The sequence below is a fragment of the Crocodylus porosus genome, unplaced genomic scaffold, assembly GCF_001723895.1.
Source record: "Crocodylus porosus isolate Cpor-Errol unplaced genomic scaffold, CroPor_comp1, whole genome shotgun sequence".
NCBI classification, from domain to species: Eukaryota; Metazoa; Chordata; order Crocodylia; family Crocodylidae; genus Crocodylus; species Crocodylus porosus.
In genome coordinates, this window is record NW_017728947.1 from 84828141 (window position 1) to 84838492 (window position 10352).

Consider the following 10352-nt stretch of genomic DNA (forward strand, 5'->3'; position numbering starts at 1 on the left):
TTTAGAGGTTTTGGCCCCTTTCATTTTGTTCAGTACTTTGCCATATTTCACCTTTGAAAATATAAAACTCAGTTTTGTCATATTTATTTGATTTTTTTGTCAGCATCTTGGTACCTAACTTAAATGGAATCTGATCTCTGAACCCTTTGGCTGGTCACTAGCCATAAGGACGTGAATAATAGGAAGCAAACATAGTGATTCTAGAAGTCTGAATATTTAGTATCTGCTTTTACAATCGAAATTCTGAGCTGCTCATCTACGTAGCCAGGCACTGGGCTGATGCATAACTGTCACTTGAGATTACTCATTGTTTATACAAGTTATACTACTGTAGCAAAACCCCCAGTTTTTCCTTTTTTTTAATATTTAAAAATACATTCCCTCTGCTTCCCCAACCATTTCTGACTTGCTCTCTGCCCTCTCTATCCCTTATAAGTGATTAAAAGGAGTAGTACGTAAACTAAGGTAAGTTCTTATACTCCCTTATAGTAACAAGCCCCTTTTATATTGTGAATAGTGGTCTGTTATGTTTGTATTGATTTCTTTTGTTTTATATTGTATTATATTATGTTCCTATTATGTTTGTATTGATTTTTATTGTTTTATATTGAATTTATATGATTTAGGCCTGTGCCTGTAAAGTAATGTCAAGTAATGGCGAGTTTCCATTTTGTATGTCAAGCCTCCATCTTGTGTCCCCTGCCCAGGTATAAGCTATTGTGTAGTACGTTGTAACTGTGACTCAGGTCTAACCAGTCTCACGTAAATTGGTTCCTGAATGAATGGGAATGAATAACGGTGGTTCAGGAAGAATAGTTGTAGGCCTCTACTGAATGATTAACTCAATGACCGGACCATCAACTCAACCAGTGGACCATCACCTCAACAACCAGACCATTGCCTTGCATTGACTCACCCAGGAACCACAGATCTCACTCAGGAACAGAGACAAAACCCAGCATTTAAAAGATAAAGAACCTACAGGAACTCAACATTTGGAAGACAAAGACCCTACAGAAACCAGCAACCCCACCACTGTGTCCCACTAGACAATGGGGACACCTGGATCAGCACATATTCATCTGAGCAAGCCTGGCCTTGCCTGGGCATGCCCTTCCCATAGGAGACACAGGTAGCCCACCCCTATAAAAGGGTGGTAGAGTGTGACCTCTTTGGGACACCCTCTTCATCTGGACCAGCACTACATCATGTCACCTATCCACCCAGAGGCCCTGCCAGCAACCCCCTCTAGACAATGCCTTGCTGGGGAAGATCCTGACTGGCCATTGAGGATCAACTCACAGCCCAGGAAAGGTAGCTATCACCCACCTTCTTTCCCCAAGCAAAGGACCTGGACTCTGTCCCCACACACCTTGACTCCAATCCCTCCACCAAGCCTTCCCTCTCCTGCTGCCATTGTGGGTGTGTGTGAGTGCTTGGGTGTCTATCTGTGTGTGTGGGTGTAGGAGCCAATAACTTCATGAACTGTGTAGTATATTGCTTGTCTAATAAAACTGATATTTTTGACCTCGAGTTGGTCTCTGTCTTGCTGCAGGCTCCCAACTAAGACAACCCCCCCATCTCTCTGACATCCCTCTGGGCTTCATTCCTTTCTGCCACCTCTATCTTTTGCCTGCTGTCTCCTGGCTCTCCTGCTGCCTCTGTAGCCAAGCTCAGCTTATCCCTGGCTTTCTCTCCCAGCCCCAGCTTCCACCTGCTGTCTCCTGGCCTTTCCAGCCCAACTCTGCTGCCTCCTGCAGCCTCCCAATCCCCCAACTTCCTGTTTGTGTCCCACCACCTCTGCCCTCTCTCCCCAGTCTCTCTCTCTATTCCCACTTGTGTCTCTCCACCTCTGCCTTCTCCCTGATCTTCCCTGTCTCTCTTTCTGTTCTCCCCATTGAAGTTCACTGTCTCCTGCAGCCCCCCAATCCCCCAGCTTGCTGCCACCACTTTCTAGTTCCTTCCCCAGCTTTGGCTTTCTCCACCTCCCAACTTTCCCCCCACTCCCAGCTCCTTCCCCACTCTGCCTCCCAGCTCCCCTGCTGTCTCTTTCCTCCTGGCCCCTTTGCTGTTCTACTGCCCCTCACTGCTGCTCCTTGATCCCCCGGCTTACCTCTGCTGCCTCCAGCAGCTCCTCACTTTCATCCTCCAGTACCTGCAGCCTCTCCTCAGCACCCATGGTTTTTCCCTGGCTTCCCCAGTCTCCTGGCTCTCCCCAGCCCTAGCTATCACCCACCCAGCCAGCTCCGCTGCTCCTCCCAGTCTTCCCGGAACCAGCAGCCTCTCCCCAGCTTTTCCCTGGCTCGCCAACCTGGCCCCAGCTTGGTTCCCAGTTGGACAGGAGGAACCCAGTTCCCGGCACCCACAGCCTCTGCTTCCTTCTCCCCATACCTCCCAGCTTCCTTGGCTCCCCTGCAGTCTCTCCAGTCCCGCTCTGGCCCCAGCTCCTGTGCCAGCTTCTCCTTGGCACCACTCCTCTGCTCTGCTGCCTCTTAGCTTCTCCTTTGATCAATTAACCCCAAGTAACCCCGGGGCATAGTAACCTCAAGTAACCCCGGGGTACCTTGACCTCAAGTAACTCCAAGCACCAAGTTACCCCAAATGCCCCCTAGTGTTCACACACAACTACAGAGGTGTGTGTTTGCATGTTTGTATTTATGTATGTGAACTCATAATGGTGTATGTGTAGTTTGTGTGTGTGTGTGTATATGATTTTGTATCACGCCCTCCTGTTTAACAGTGCAATATTGAGATCCCAAGTGTTGATCTGGTGCATGTCAAGTCAACACCACTAGTGATTTAAGTAGCCTACAGGGAACATGTGCCCTAACCCTTAGCTGAGAGGACAGGAGGAACCACACAGAAGCAGTTTTCTCAGATCCCCATACCAGTCATTCAGCTCACTCTCAGAAGCACATGGTGGCTGAGGGAACCCACAGAGAACAGGCTTGGTACCATGCAGGAATACATTTCTTGCAAGAGGACTCCTGCCATCTGCATTCATGACATGGTACCACACCAATTTTGCTGTTTACAAATTCTCTTCAGTATATTCCTAGGGTGCTTTGATCCTAGAAGTCTTCAGTACTGAGAGCTCAAGGGAGCTATGTATATTGCTCCATGTTCATCCCTAGATATCTACCTAGTATGTTTTCTTCTTCTTTGTGAACTTACATTGTAGTAGGCAAATTCAAATAAAATATTGTATTGCTTTCAAGGGATCATTGTGTGAAAGTAAATACAAATTGCTACCAAAGCTCCCTGCTGAGTAACTTAAAAAAAGTAATAATATGAACAGTAGGTGGTGTTTTCAGTAAATGGCTTCTGCAGAGGAAATCGTTCCCCCTTTGGCAGCCATATTTAGCTATCAGCAATGATGAGAGTCAGTTAATCCTTGAAAGCTGTTAGGAAATGAAGCCATCAAATCTTTCTACTCCTAGTATTCAAAAGTCTGGACAGTTTCCAGCACCAGCACAAGACCTGTTGGCAAAGGTCTATGATGTATTTCCTGATGCAGTTGTTAATAATAATTCAGTAGGGTAGTTTCATAATTTCTCCTAGCTTTAACATCATTCCCAAGTGACACAGCAGGAGGCTTCAATGAAGGAAATAAAACCCACATGGCACTTTTGTTTAAACAACTGTTATTGAGGTCAAACTGCTGGTGGCTGATAGGAACTATAATGAGTCTGTAATCCTCAACAGAATATGGCTTCCTGCTTCTTGTACTGAGGAAAGGCAGAGGTGTACATGGTTTTAAAATACCATGAGAAAATGCTTACTAGCATTTGCACACTTCTTTTGACACTCACACACAATAAGCACCAATTCTGATCATTCCATTACTTTGGAATGGAGGATGGTGTATTCAAAACAACTTCTGACCAGATTCATGGCGTTAGCAAACTTATTTCACTTGTCTTGGCGTCTGCTTCCAATTCCTGCCTTTTTATGTCTTGTGTATTAGGATATTAGACCTGCAGGTACTGACTGTCTTTTATTGGGTATCTGTGCAGACCTTGGTACAACGAGGAGGCCCTGGTCTCATTGAAAGTCTGCAGGCACTACTATAGCAATACTAACATTAAGCAAACTATTTTTGGAAAAGGGAACACATTGTAATGAAGACTTAACATAGAGCAGCTAAGGTATGGTACCCTGAGATAGGTGAAAGCTAAACTGGAGCAGTTCACACTTGAATAAAAGAAGTCTAAAGTTTCAGGCAAAATAAAAGAAGGCAAAAAATTAAAAATGCTTAGCTTTCACTTACCATGGGGTCAAAACATGGAAACAGACCATCACTGGGTGTCAGCTGTTTTGCTATAAGATTCCATGCCTTTTCAGCTTTCTTCATATTCATCCTTTCTCCACATTCAGAACCATTTACCTGTACCTCCACAGGAGGAGTACTCCATGAGAAGCCTACTACACCAGTGGCTATGGGAGTCCAAAAAGCTAGATTCACTGTTAATCTCCTTCAGGTTATGACAGTGAGTTTCACAAAGCCTTGCCTTATTTTTTGTTAATGCTAATTAACAATTGTAGATCTATTGTCTATGTTAAGGGAGATTTCAAGCACGCCAAAAAATAGAAGGTACAGGGAGAAGTGACAATTTTCACCTGATCTGGTCACAGAAAATTGTCTATAGCCATGAAAAGACACAAGCGCATGACTGCAGACAGCTTCAAAAATGGCTGATTGGGTGAAATTCTGAACCGTCATTGCATGAGGGTTCAGATGAAGATGTTTCAAAACACAGCATCTTCTGTTACTTCTACCTGTCTGCCTGCCTGTTACTATTTTCAGAATGGGAAGGGGGTAAGGGAGCAGAGGGAATTTAGTCTGTGGGGTTTTCGGCCCCTGTTGGAGAAGGAGGTGGCTACATTGGAGCCCACCTGAGGTGGGGGAGGCTCCAACTCATTCACCCCACCCTCCACCTTGACTGGGTAACCCCTGAAGTGAGCTCCCTCTGCTCCCTTTTCCCCCTCCCATTCTGAAAACTTTGCAGCCTTGCAGGGAGGAGCAGCTGTTGCTAGGGGAAAATGGCTGCCGGCTGCATCCAGCAGCAAGATTTCCCTACCCCCTGGAACCAACAGTGAACTTCTGTTTGTTCCAAAGGATCACTGTAACTCAAAATGCTTCCTGCAAAGTGTTTTCAGTTACAGTGGGGAGCTGCACTTCTGTCTGTAACCATAGTGATATGACAAAATGGTTACCTACAAGTAAACTAGCCTATCAGTTCAAATGTTAACATTTTCACTTTGGGTGCCAAAGTGTTCCCAACATGCCAGAATTTCTGTTATCACAATGATTTTGGAGTTCTTGTACAACCACATTTTGCTTCACGGGGCCTCTGGCAAACATAAAAGTAAAAGTGTGATGGGATCTTACATGAGATCCCCACAATCATACTCTCTGCTATGCCACATGTGCATAGCAGGAGATGTGATTATGGAATCAAGCATTAAACCCATCATGCTTTATTGCCAGTTCATAGACAGCCCGGGATCGTGACCCTGGGATCCCTGCTGCGCTGGCAAGTACCAAGCCTCTGCAGCTGGGAGCCCCATCAGATGATGGCTCCCAGCTTTGGGGGTGCATGGTAAGCCCCTGCAGCTAAGATCCCCTATCAGCTGGGGACTTCCAGCCATGGGGGCACACCCTTTGGCTGGGAGCCCCAGCCTGGCCATTACATCTTTTGTGTAATAACTTTATGGCTTATTCTTTGTTTCATCATGTCATTAATTTCATTAACATGTGGTTGGATAACAACTTAAGATGTGATTAACTGCTTAATCACGTCTTATGTGTAACAATATGTCACAGACTTGAGTGACACCAGAGATGATTTCGGCCTTTCAGTTGTAATTCAAATGCTACCACAGTGAGTTTCATTGTATGATTCTGGAAAAGTCATGTAAACTTTCTTGTGATCTTCACAAAGGATAGGTTTCCCATTTGCAAAATTTTGGATGGGTATTATAAAGCTTGTATTTAGGGCTTGTGTAAAGCTTTAGGGATTTCAAACTTTTTATAAAGCTTTTAAATTAATTAGCGCTTTTTATAAAACTTTGAGATGACTCGAGTCTGCTCCACGTTCTAATTACAACTTTCCTGCATCACCTCACTGTCATGTGTATTAAGCCACCATGCATTTCAAAATGGTTGCAGGGACATCCAAACCTTGTTGAATGAGCTTTAGATAAAGCATCCCACAGCCATTTTGAAATGTGCAGAGGCTTAATACATGTGACAGCAAATCATTTTAATTAGAGCAACTGTCCAGGAACTGTTCTAATTATGTGTATACACAGCCTTAGTGATGTTCATACATCAGAAACATTACTCAAACCTTGCAATTAAAAATCACAGATCAATCACTAGCCTGCCCCAGGGGCAGCCCCATTATGCCTCATACATGGGGAAAATGGCCAATCCACATTCAAGCCCCTAAAGAACAACAATCCTAATACAATATTAAGTGATGCAGGCTCCCATTTTTCAGGATTTTGTCCTCGACTTTCTCATGTGGTCCATATCTTTTTTTGGCACTGATTGGTAACCTGGAGCCTTTGGTGAATTATATTCATCCCTACTAGTGGTGGTATGTTTCTCCAGTATTTAAAGATGTGTAGCTTTGCTCCAAATTATGCTTTGCCATGATTCAGTCTCTTCTCAATGCCAGCTACACTGCCCATGCTTTGTATTGGTAGTGTTAGGGTGATGTTTTAGCCATGATGGTCCAGGAATTACACAAGATACAAGGGTTTTTTGAGGTGATATCTTTTATTGGACCAGCTCTATAGTTAGGATAAAGTTAGACAAGCTTTCAAATGCAAACCATTCTTCTTCAGGTCTGAGGAGGAAAGCAAGCACAGTGCTTTTTAAGAACAATATGTAGAGCTGTGAAATGGGAATGGGGAGCTGATTGCCAGGAGTAGCTGGCAAAAAATTAGAAGAAGAAAAGGTGCCTGATTACTCAGAGGAGGCTTTATTACCTATAGTGCATAAGAAGAATTTCAGGAATCAGGTAGATTATAGTGTGTCATACAATCAGGATCAGTGTTCAGTCCTTGGTTCCTGAACTCACCTTTTAAAAGTGTTTAGTAGATTTCACTTGAACACAAAGATGCTGAAATCTGAAAGGAAATGGTTGTTCTGTGCTCCTAGTGACATAAGTGTGCCTCTGTCCTTTACATTTTTTCTGGGAGAGTTCCTTCTGGTGTGCAGTCACTGTTTAGTTTTACCCACATAGTTACCATGAAGGCGTTAGGGGCACAGGTTCAGATATACAGTAGAAGCCATGTTATTTGGCATTTTACGAGCCAGAATACTCTACTAACTGGAATTTCCAGCTGGCTGGCCAGACGCGGGGGGGGGAGGGGGAGGGGGCAGAGCTTGCACGCGGTGGCTGCCGCTGCCACCCACCACCCTGCACTGCTGCCACTCAGCATGTGACCACCCCCCCTCTGCTTCCCCCACTCCATATGTGACCACCGCTCCCCCTCCCCACTCCAGCTGGAAACCCCTGTGCCTCAGATAATCGGCATTTTTAGATTACTGGCAGCCCCCATTCCCCACTCATGCTGGATCCCAGAGCTTTTACTGTATCATATTTTGGGAATGGCATGTTGAGGATCTATAGAGGCCAATGAGTTTGTTGTGTGCAGGGTATTGATTGTAGTTAAGGCATGGCTATGTCCCATTTGATGTCTGTTGAGCAGTGAGGAATTTGGTTCTGAGGACAAGTTGGGAAAGATTTGGGGGTGTCTCCCCCCTCCAATTTCACACAGTTCATAAAAATCACTGTGGTTGCTTTCCTCCTCATATTGCTTTGTATTTGAAAGTTTATCTGACTTTAGCCCCAACTACACAGTTGGTCCAATAGTAGATATCACCCCACAAAATCCTTATGTCTCACATATTTTTTATCTCAAATAGTCTGTTTCAAAACATGTATTTGAGCAAGAGACTAAATGGCAAAACACAGGGAGAGGTCTGTTTTTCTGCTTTCTTTCTGACTCCATGATTATTTGTTCTCATTTGTTACACAGGTGCATGGATTGAATTCAGACTGTCTCAGCCAATAAGAAAAGTCCCAACTCCTGAATAATCGGTGGAACAGTTTTATTTTGTAATTTTTCTCTTTTCACATCAATTTGCAGCCCAGCCTGCCAAAGTACATCTAATCCTGTTACAGCTGCAAATGTTAAAAATGCTCAGTAGGCAACACTTCCCTTGCCTGCAGCAATATTTCTTGATGTCAGGGATATTCCATTTTCACCATCCCAAGGGGAGTGAAGAGATACCATTTGCCGGGTGCAATGTGCTTTTAGCTAGAGATTTAGGCCCTTCATGTGGCTTCATATTTTGTTGTTTTTGTATCACACTAAATAGAAACAGTGTCTGTTATGGTTTAGGCTATGATTTTGGCATAGTAATTTTTAGTATATTTCAAAGCATAAATAGATGGAAAAAGTAATATTCACAGAAAGGTTACCAAGCATACATGCTGCAGGCCTTCAAAAGCTAATGCTGTATCCCTACACAATGCATTTCCCTACCCTAACAGATTGTCCCATGAATGCTAGTTTGGAGAGCTGTTGTTTCCTATACACCAGTGCTCCTGTTGTTTCCTATACACCAGAGGTGGGCAATTATTTTGTAAGGGCAGCCAGGGGCAGATAAATTAATTTTCTAAATTTTGGGGGGACCCAGCAGGCCGGGTAGAATGGCCTGGCACGCCACATCTGGTCCCCAGGCTGCATTTTGCCCGCTCATGCTGTATACCAACAAACCTGGCTGAACTATACTTCCATGATCCACTGTTTTTCTCCTTTTGGCTAAATGGCAGGGTATATCATGGAAGTTGCAGATTTTCTTCATGGGCATCCATTATTGCTATCAGCAAATCTAAAGTATAGCTTCTGCTGTTAAGGTTCCAGGGTAATCTCTTCTACTTTAGATACCATTTTCTTATGCATGCTATGGGATAGATGTTCACTGAATAGGAAATAAACTTGATGATTTAACAGGTCTTTTTCCCTTGCTAACCACTAGGGATGGAAAAATCATTATCTATGTTTTGTACCATACCCAAGAGAAATAAGTACTGTATGAGTCTAACAAGAATTAAAAATAATATTTGAAGGACAATGAGGTTCCAGCCTCTAAGCAGCCAGGGCGTAAGTGATGTATGGAACAACAATTAGAGCAAGCATTCAAGCCAGAGAAAGAACAAAGATCAAAGTCAGGAGCTGGGCAAAGGGTTAAAGAACAAAAGTGTCCAAGGCAAAAATAAAGTCAGGGGCTAAGATTACAGTCAGGGTAGAAGCTGAGAACTGGCCAAGAGCTAGGAGACAAAGCTTTAAGGGAAATAGACACCAGGCAAAATTGCAGGCTTGTGAGGCCTTAAGAGTTACCATGTCTCTGTTGGCTATTTCCTTTGTATCTCAGTCTGTTAGCTATAGCAACCAATGAGGTTACAAAGTGAAGTTAATTGCCCTAGCAGTGGAGCCTCAGTTGTGGCTACTGCCTTTGCCCCTTACACAAGCAAGTAATTCATTTTAAGTTCAGTATCACTCCTTGTGACCACATGAGCCATCAGTGGGTCTTGGGTAATCAATGGAATGAAACACATATACTTAATCCTTCTTTTTCAGCATTATGATTTATATTTCCTATTGTTTGATGGAATTCATGGGGATTTCTATTTTCAAGTTAAAGTGTAAAAGACTAAGTTGGGAGGGAATGTTCAGTATCAGTTAGTTCAAAGCATGTTTTATTCAATATCAAATATTTTGGGAAAAGATGAAAGAGAATCCGATGGGTGCTCCAAGCCAGGAGTATAAGAAAAATGATGCTTTGGGGCATTATGGAAAAACAAGATGAGAACAAAAGCTACTGAAAGAAAGAAGTCTTGATGGAATCATTTCAAACAGCAAGAAGAAAGCCCTGAGGACAAGGAAACTCAAACTATCAGATTCTGGCTTTATACCTAATTGAAGGTTCACACAGTGAGGATGGCACAGTCATCTACCTTATCCTTGAACTAGTGTTTCAACAGAAGGTGAATGCAGTGGGGATTTCTTCACCTTCCCGCAGCTCCTCCGGCCCACAGACCACTATCCCATGCTCCTTGTTCATGTGGGCACCAATGTGCCCTCCTTATTCATGTGGGCTCACAGCACCCCCAGCCAGGTCATGATGAGCTACAGGGAGTTGGGAGTTGGGCTTAGGGATCTGGGAGATCAGGTGGTGTTTTCGTCGATCCTCCCAGTCTCGGGCTATGGGCTGAGGAGGGAGAGGAGGATCCACGCGGTGAACCACAGACTGCGGCGCTGGTGTTATC